Source organism: Triticum urartu, chromosome 6A (assembly GCF_056163025.1).
Source record: "Triticum urartu cultivar PI428250 chromosome 6A, HENAU_Tu73, whole genome shotgun sequence".
NCBI classification, from domain to species: domain Eukaryota; kingdom Viridiplantae; phylum Streptophyta; class Magnoliopsida; order Poales; family Poaceae; genus Triticum; species Triticum urartu.
In genome coordinates, this window is record NC_141878.1 from 142,553,262 (window position 1) to 142,563,294 (window position 10,033).

The 10,033-nt window shown below is 44.3% G+C and overlaps 1 pseudogene across 1 annotated transcript; it reads right to left on the reverse strand.

The window, feature by feature from the left end:
* Positions 1–239: 239 nt before the first annotated feature.
* LOC147964503 (uncharacterized) lies at positions 240–9,169 on the reverse strand (annotated as a pseudogene). The gene is made up of 12 exons (XR_015609240.1): positions 9,035–9,169; positions 8,860–8,929; positions 5,114–5,179; positions 3,696–4,330; positions 3,212–3,650; positions 2,840–3,084; positions 2,530–2,742; positions 2,353–2,445; positions 2,150–2,251; positions 904–1,692; positions 738–795; positions 240–650 (listed from the first exon to the last, which is right to left on the reverse strand). The product of XR_015609240.1 is annotated as an uncharacterized LOC147964503 (transcript).
* Between the last annotated feature and the right edge of the window lie 864 nt (positions 9,170–10,033).

The following is a 10,033-nucleotide window of genomic DNA, read 5'->3' on the forward strand; positions in this document are numbered from 1 at the left end:
AACATTATAGTGTGGCATGAAACCCTTGTAAAGCAGGTGGGAGTGAAGGATTTTCCGGTTAGAGTAAGACCTCGTATTCCCACATTCAGTGCATGGACAACACATAAAACCATTCTGCTTGTTTGCCTCAGCCGCATCGAGAAACTCATGCATGCCCTTAATGTACTCGCGGGTGTGTCTGTCACCGTACATCCATTGCCGGTTCATCTGCGTGCATTATATATAATTAAGTGTCCAAATTAATAGAAGTTCATCATCACATTAAAACCAAAGTGCATACATAGTTCTCATCTAACAACATATAGCTCTGCAGAGCATCTAATTAATTAAACCATACATTGAAACTATGTGAAACATTTCAATGCGAAAACAAATGCGATCATAATTGCAACCAAGGTAACAATTGATCCAACGGCATAATGATACCAAGCCTCGGTATGAATGGCATATTTTCTAATCTTTCTAATCTTCAAGCGCATTGCATCCATCTTGATCTTGTGAGCATCGACGACATCCGCAACATGCAACTCCAATATCATCTTCTCCTCCTCAATTTTTTTTATTTTTTCCTTCAACAAATTGTTTTCTTCTTCAACTAAATTTAACCTCTCGACAATAGGGTCGGTTGGCATTTCCGATTCACATACATCCTACATAAATAAAATCTATGTCACGTTGGTCGGCATAATTTTCATAAACAATAAATGAAACAATAGTTATAAAGATAATATATATACCACATCCGAATCATAGACAGGACGAGGGCCGACGGGGGCGGATACCAAAACCATCGCACTATATAAGATGCAATAATAAAAGTAAGAAAATAATACTAGTATCTATGTAAACATACAAGTAAGAATATTTTTCCTTTCAAAAAGAATATAAGAACAAGAGGCTCACCACGGTGGTGCCGGCGATGAGCTCGGCGCGGGTGATCGACGGCGGTGAAGACAGGGACGGGGCGTGACGGACCGCTAAACCTAGTCAAATATTATGGAAAATGGAGCTTGGAGGTCGAGCTTGGAGAGGAGAAAGCTTAAGTAGTGTGGCTCGGGCATTCCATCGAACACCTTGTGTGCATAGGAGGTGAGCTAGAGCACCACCAAGCCCTCTCCCCCTCGGCCAGAGAAAAACAGAGCACTGGGTGCTCTGCTCGCGAGCGAGGGGTATATATAGGCACCTCATTGGTCCCGGTTGGTGACATGAGCCAGAAATAAAGGTGAGCCTTTGGTCCCGGTTCAAGCCACCAACCGGGACCAATGGTGGTGGGCCAGGAGCTCAGCCCATTGGTCCCGGTTCATCCCACCAACCGGGACTAAAAGGTCCAGATGAACCGGGACCAATGGCCCACGTGGCCTGGCCGGCCCCCTGGGCTCACGAACCAGGACCAATGCCCACATTGGTCCCGGTTCTGGACTGAACCGGGACTAATGGGCTGACCCGGCCTGGACCAAAGCCCTGTTTTCTACTAGTGAGCCCAGACCTCTCCAGCTTCTGCTCAAGGTCACGAACATGAGCAGCCACTTTAGCAGTTGCTTTGGCGGAGTTCCTAGATGACTGGAGCCCAACATTCCCGAGGAATGTGCTTTGGTTGACTTCGGTCTTGAGCACTTCTTCGACAATTTCAATAGCAGACTTTGGCTCTTCACCTTCTGGTACCGGTGCATCCTTCATTTTTTCCATCTCAAGCTAGCATATGTAGGAAAATGATAGGAATTAGTGGGAGATCTATTTCACAGTTTCCAAACCAAACCAAGCAAGAGAAACCAAACCAGCACACAAATGGATTATTTGAAGTAACCAAACCAGCACACAAAATCTATACAAGAAGATGATGACTAGTGACCTGGAGACATGCAATTGGAACAATATGATCGCTTCATTAAGCCTAGAATGGTGGTTCTATATAAGATGGCTTCCCGAGTGAGCCAATCATCAAACTAACATTCAGATCAAATTTCATCATATCATAAAAAATGCAACAAATAGCTACAGCAAGTTCTGATATCTTTGTTGAACTATCAAATAGCATCAAAGCATGAAACATAGCGTGTGTTCTTGACTGGCTCCGAATCAAACAGCATCAAATCATCAAAGCATCAAAGCTGGCTGTGAATCAAACAGGGCAAAGCATGGAGTGACTTACTATAGCAGTCTTGACTGACTCCGAAAACCCGTGCTTCTTGCTGTTGTGGGTGGCCTTAAACAAGTCAATCGCAGATAGCTCCTCACCATTACGCTCTTCTTTCTGAAATGTTTTTCAACAAAAATCAAAATGTTATTCAGCAAGAATCAGAAATGTTATTCAATGAGGATCAAACGATAAGGTCTGTAGAGAAAAGTTCTCACAGTGGCAAAAATGTGTGCTGTGTAGTGCCTGGAACCAGTTCTCTGATTGTACACGACTTTTTCTCGATTCATCTTGTTCGACACACAGGTTTCCTACAAAAAAGCATACTTTCAGCATGATCTAGCACTAGCATATCATGTGCAGAACATAAAGCATCAAACAAAGCAGAGACAAACCTTGTGTCTTGGGGTAGACCACATCTCCACCAGAGCTTGCCATTCACCATCCGTCAGATCAGGCACAGGAGACTTAATGCTGACTTTATTTGCGGCTACGGTATCAAAATACTTCTTCTTGATCTGATGGCGTCTGTTCTTTGAATTTTTCTACAGAATATCTTTGCACGCGGTCTTGGTGGTCTCCGAGTCCGTGTTCATCTCAAAATTTGCCTACCAAGACAACAAACAAGGTAGGAACAATAGTAGTGATGATGCATAGGTGTAATAGAAAATAGATAGCACATTAACTATTAAATAAGTAGCTTACAGCAACTTTCCCAATGTAGTTCTCCAATAGACTAGCATTTTTCTTGTATAGCTTGAAGTGAGGAAGAACCGGAAGATGGCTTCTTGCAATGAGTCCACACTCAGAAGCAAGCTTTGCTGCCTGCAGAGGCTTCTCTGGACGCTTCATCCCTTCGGCAATTTGGATAGGCACCTTGCTACCAAGCGACTTGGTGATCCTCTCTAGCCCTTTGCCCTTTCTAAGTCTAGTCTTGGTAGTCATTGCATCTGAAAATGAAATTGAACTCATAAATTAGAATAGAAATCAACAATTGTAGGAATCGACAAAAGCATACATTCTCATTCCATTTGGAAAATGCACTAGTAAAAGATAGCATTGCAAAGGTCAACTTGCCTGTTTGAAGCACAAGCTGCTGTTCTTCTTCATTGATGACAGCATTCCTGTCAATAGAAGGTGCAACAGGGCTGAGGTCTGTGTGGACAGTGCCTGCTTCATCAATGCAGATGGTTGCTACTTCATCTAGGCAGACAGTGCCACTTCCATCCATGCTGAGAGTGGTTCCTTCATCCATGGGCGGCAACTCATCAGCCATTTGCACCGAGGTCTCAGAGTCCATGCGCAGCAGACTTTCCTGATGGTCCGTCGTAGTCGCCATCTTTGATTTCTGCCTTGTGACTCTATCAAGGGCAGGTTCATCAGGTTCCAGGATCCTCTTTTTTTGTCCTAGAGCTGGGGCCATCACCCTTCCTGGAGGCATTGCAGCAGATGTGTCTGAGCTCTTCTTCTTCTTGCTGACTGTCTTCTTAACACCAGGCCTCTTCGTCCTAGATTCCTTCAGTGCCTCATATAAACAGCACAGAAAAAAGCATTAGATCACAAGAGAAATATGTGAGCACAAGGAATAACATTGCATGAAAGAACCCCAACCCTCCAAGCAAGACAGAGTTTGCACCTTAACAGTCTTGTTCACTACAACATCGTCCACTCCCTCTCCATCAATAACTTCATCCTCCTTAGGATTGTACTCTGGGTCATCATTGATAACTCCACTACCTTCTTGAACCTCATCACTTCTACCTTCTTGTACACCATTTGTTTTCCTAATCATCGACGCTATTGCACCGATGCCAAGGGACTGGAACATTCGATTGTTCCTCATGATATTTCTAGCCCTAACCTTCTCGTACTCGGTGAGAGGCTCTTCTTTGCATGATAAAGGAAACGTAACTATTAGGTGAATGTTTGGAATGCATGGATAGGCAGCCAAACATATCTTATGAAATTTTATTATCATTTAATCCTAGTTATTCAGGTAAGGAAGACTAACAGCACACAGGCACAATTAAGCCAGCTTATTCAGATTGCAGCAATGCATTTCACTTAGCATATTAAGACACAGATTTTATGAAACTGGCAGTATAACCAGAAGGAGCAAGTTGCATACCAACGGTTGGCCTCATGCTTGACCTTGTCATCCTTGCCATGGATGATCTTGAGGTGGTTGGAACGTTTCTATAATAGCTTGCAAAATAAAATAAACAAGAATGAGATATAACAGGGACAAAGTAGAATGATGCACTTGTATCAATAAAGGAAAGCACTTGAACCAACATCCACACACAGGTGTAGCAATGCATCAGTAATAATACATGTGAAGCAAACTTGCTGGATCAACAATATAGTGATGTAGTTAAATTAATTAAGCAACCATGTAATTGCACTAAACAAGCATGCATGTACACAGGAAGGATATGAAGCATGCCTTAAAATCTTGACTACATAAAGCAGGGGGTAGCAATGTACATACCTCAACTAAGTTAATTGGTGTCATTACATAAAAGTAGCACAAACTAACAAACTAACACAACCAGACAATCAATAGAATAAGGCTCAGAGAAATGGCAGATGGACTTAATCATTTAGTAATGAACACCGTGAATTAACTAGACCAACCCAGAGAGCATATATCACACCTACATTAACTACTCTAGTAGTGCAGTGAGCAGGAAGCTTTCTATATGAACAACAGAGTCCCATAGGAAGCAATGAGAGATCAGCACTGCCACTTACCAATTTAGCAAACCCAGGAACATAGCTATGGAACTAGATCATCCATATGTAAACCAAAGCATGGCAGGAGCTCATAGGATAGAAAACAAACATGAATGGGAACCTACAAGCCCTATATAGCATGGGAACAACAACTACAGAGCTTTAGATTTAGTGGTGACCATAATCAAGAACAAATAACAGGATTGGTAGAAGAGGGAGAGGGAGATGGAGATGGACAATAACCTGCTTTTGTGGTGGTGCGTCGTGGTAGCCGTGCTTGAGCTCCTCCTCCTGATGCTGCTCAATGACCTGCAGGACAAACAAGGCCATGGATGAGCTGCCACAGGGCGTCCACATGACAACGCAAAACATCAAGAAACAATCTAGAATGATATCAAGCCACAGGCCATGTTAGAGTCATTGACAGGGATGCACAATCAAATAGAGCATACAAAATCTAGAATAAAGAACCACCTCCCCACAAAACCCTAACCCCATGAATCCAACCCCATACAAAATTAGATTACTCATCATAATCAATGTGCAGTAGCACTTTCTCATCAGAATGGAATAGAAAAAAGAATTATGGACATTCTCATAGGCATGCATGATTTGCTATATCAACCCATATAGACCAACAACAATTGCAAGTAAGTGGCTTTGTGTAGGCTAACCCCTGAGAACATGCACATACTCTTAGCAACAATTGAAATCATGCATAGGGAGGCAATTTAGAACATGCACTCAGACCCCCATGAAACCAATGAACCCTAACCCCATGAACCCCATGAACCAGAGGGAGATCATCCCCATGAATCCCCATCGATCCTACCCCATGAACCAGAGAGCAACGTATACCCTAACCCTAACCCCATGAATCCTAACCCTAACCCGCGTCGATCCATCCCCATGAACCCTAGAAGATCTAAACATCGAGGGGTATCTATCGATCCCTAGAAGATCTAAACATCAAGGGGGGATGGATCAAGGAGAGCAACGTACCTGCCGTCGTCGATCGTCGATGATGTAGATGATGTAGTCGCCGTCGTCGATGTAGTCGTCGTCGTCGACGTAGTCGTAGCCGGGGCGGTCGATGTAGCCGTAGATGTCGTCGACGTAGCTGCCGTCGTGGGGGGAGAGGGGAGGGGGATTCGTCGTCGGGGAGGCGCGGAGTAGGAGAGGGGCAGCGGGGCGGCGCGGAGCAAGGGAGGGGCGGCGCAGAGCAAGGAAGGGGTGTCTAGGGTTGTGGGGGGTTGTGGGGATTCGTCGGGGAGAGGCGGAGCAGAGGACGGGCGGCGGGGTGGCGCGGAGCAGGGGAGGGAGTGGTCGTCAGCGGGGCGGCGCGGAGAAGGGGAGGGAGAAGCTAGGGTTCGTCGGGGAGAGGGGCAGGGAATGGGGAAATTTTGGGAGGGGAGGGGAGGGGATCCCGCGTGTTAGTGGGAGAGGGAGTGGTGGGACCCGCCTGGTAGTGGGAGAGAAGTGGTGGGAAATTTTGGTGGGATGGGAGGGAAAATTTGGTGCTAGGAGGGAAATTTTGGTGGGGTGGGAGGGAAATTTTCACCAGTTTTTAGAGGTTTGGAGGCAGAAAAAATCAGGGTTTTTTTTGTAAACTTTGTAGAAATCATGGTTAAAATCATACCAAATAGCTCAAGAAAACGCCGGTATTGCAAGTTTAGTATTTTTACTAGTTGGTAGGCCACATTTGATGACGTGACGCGGAGGTCTCCCATTTTTTTGATTTTTTTTGAATTTTTTACGATGTTTTCAAAAACCAGCCGATTTCGTCGTGGCGGCCGTCCATGGCTAGGGTTTGAGTCGTGCCAATCTGTTGTCGATTCTGTGATGAAATGCCTACCTGTGAAGATAAAAAGCATTTTTAGTGAAAATAACAGGCAAGCTATGGAGGACCCGCAGTTCAAATACCAGTCGGTTCCAGCTGAATCGGCCGAAGGTGGTCTGAATTGCCGGGAGTAGCTACGAGGGTCAGAAATGCATGCTTTTTGGCGACCATCCGTAAAATAGGGTCTACTTTGAGGTAGACATGGAATGGCGCCGTTTGGGGTGACCCTCCTTGTAGCCGGTTCACGAAAAACGCATGTATTTAGGATTCAAAAAATGAAAAACGGTTTTTTTATTAAACAAGTTGGAACCTCGCTTTGGCAACATTGTTTGCCATCACAAGACGGAGGCATGCGCCAAATTTGGGCATATTATCAGAAACTATTCAACGGATGCGGCCATATCATTGCTAGTTTGGCTTGAAAACCATGAATCTTCGTTCATGGTAGGTCGTTTTGTAGAACACTTTTTCAAGAAAATGCGGGTATTGCAAGTTTAGTATTTTTGCTAGTTGGTAGGCCACATTTGATGATGTGATGCGGAGGTCTCCCATTTTTTTGATTTTTTTGAATTTTTACGATGTTTTCAAAAACCGGCCGATTTCGTCGCGGCGGCCGTCCGTGGCTAGGGTTTGAGCCGTGCCAATCTGTTGTCGATTCTATAATGAAATGCCTACCTATGAAGCTAAAAATCATTTTTAGTGAAAATAACGGGCCAGCTATGGAGGACCCGCAGTTCAAATTCCAGTCGGTTCTAGCTGAATCGGCTGAAGGTGGTCTGAATTGCCGGGAGTAGCTACGAGGGTCGGAAATGCATGCTTTTTGGCGACCGTCCATAAAATAGGGTCTACTTTGAGATAGACATGGAATGGCGCTGTTTGGGGTGACCCTCCTTGTAGCCGATTCACGAAAAACGCATGTATTTAGCATTCAAAAAATGAAAAAAGGTTTTTTTGTTAAACAAGTTGGAACCTCGCTTTGGCAACATTGTTTGGCATCACAAGACGGAGGCATGCGTCGAATTTGGGCATATTATCAGAAACTATTCAACGGATGCGTTGTGGGAGCAGCTGGACCATATCTGCCCATGTCTACTATAAATGGCAATCACAGTATTAGGATCATATCTACTATAAATGGACCATATCTACAATGAACCATATCTACTATAAATGGACCATATCTTCCCATGTGCTACATTTTGTTAGAACCCAGCACTTAAGAACTCAACCCTAGATTCTCAATTTAAACACACCTAGCATCATTTTTCCCCCTTTCGTTCTGCCTTTTCTATTTCTGATGAATTCTACGTCACTGTGAAGAGAACCACATGGAAACTAGCATACCTAGCAAGGTAGCACCACATCAACTGAACATGGCCAAAATGGACCTAAATCTAAATGCCTAATTCAGTCTGCAAAATCCCTCTAAATATGGTCCAATCGCTCGATAGTTGGGCTGGAATCAACAGAACGCACTCGCAGGCACAATACGGCCATTAGCCATGTAGTATACCACAATTCCAGTAGGGACGCACGCGCAGGCACAATACAAGTAACTCCTAAATCAGCATGCTTGTTGGCCTTGTTGGCCTTGGCATATCTGAACATTGGCATAAACATAACTGAACATATCTATAAATCTACTATAAATGGAAGAAAAGGTATTAAACCTAACCATAAATATCAATATTTCTTATAGAGGGAGTACAACCTACTGCATCAAACCTAACCATAAATATCAACATTTCTTCATGGCCTGTCAAAACCACACCCATTTCTACTTTTTAGCACTACATGTATATTTATGTCACAATCCAAAGAGGAAGGCCAGCATTAGGCATTGCCTTGCAAGCTACATTGAGGCAAACAAGGTTGATTTCATCATCAAATCTGTCACTGAGCTTTCCTAATACTTTAATTAAACACAACCTAGTGCATCTAACCCCAACCAAAAATAACAATAGGAACCCCAACCAAAAATTAAATAGTAACAGAATGATTCAGTTGAGTTACTGAATCATGCATTCAGAACACCGCATGAAGGCTATTGGCTTAAAACTGAACAGCTTTATAATCTCTAAAAGCAAATTAAGCCAATAGCGAAAGCAAATCAAAGAACCCTAATCTGCAAAGGGGGAACGGAACGGACCTAGGGGGGCGGCGACTGCAGAGGGTGTCGTGGACGCAGAGGGTGCATGCCTCCTCTTGATCTCGTGGATCTGCTTCGGCAGATCAATAGGAAGAGGAACCCTTATCAGCATGCACCATGGAACCCTAATCTAATCAATAGGAACAGGAACAGGAAGGAGTCGGTGGATTCATACCTTAGGGGGCCGTCGCTGTCGCCGTCGATGGAGGAGTGGGTCGCTAGGGAGGTCATCGCCGTCGATGGAGGAGAAGGGGATGCCAGCGGCGGAGAGGAGGAGTGGGTCGAGTGGATAATGGAGAGGAGGAGCGGGTCAAGTGGAGAGGAGGAGTGGGGGAAAGAGTGGGTCCACTTGTCAGCGAGTTCTGTTTTGGTATATTGAAAAGGGTTGGCATAGAGTACAAACCAATAGCCTCTAACTAGCCCAGTGGTAGAAAAACAGTGGAATAAGCGGCAGGTCATGGGTTCGAGCCCCCGCTCGCCCAATATTTTTTGGTAGCTTAGGGGGAAAAGGGTCGAGTGGGTAGAGTAGCAAAATGGCCCACTTGTCAGCGAGTTGGTCGAGTGGCCCACTTGTCAGTGAGGTATGTGTTTGATACTTGACTGGTTTGATGATTTGAAAAGAGATGGCATAGAGTGGAAGACCAGTAGCCTCTTCCTAGCCCAGTGGTAGAAACACAGTGAAACGAGCGCACGGTCATGGGCTCGAGTCCCCGCTCGCGCATATTTTTTTGCTCACAATGAATTGGAGCCGCGCGTGGGATCAGACGGCTGTCTGATGGAGCGCGCCCATGTAGTGCAAAATTCAGTTAAAACAGCTCTGAAAACATCTTCAGTTCACCAAAAACAACATCTTCAGTTCACCAAAAACAACATCTTCACTTCAAAAAACATCTTTAGTCCAAAAACAACATCATTTTGCAATCTTTTACATCACAACCAAAACTACATGATCACCAAAACTAAGAAAAACATCTCTAAAAACAACATCTTCAGTTCATCATTTTGCATCTTCATTCAAAACAACATCTTCATTTTGCATTGTATCTTCCATCACCAAAACTACATCATTTTGCATTGTATCTTCAACCATCGTCTGCCTCTCCATCACTACACAGTCTCATGCATTTTGGTACCTGGAGAGATTTGTAGTACAAAAACTACATCAGGATCACAG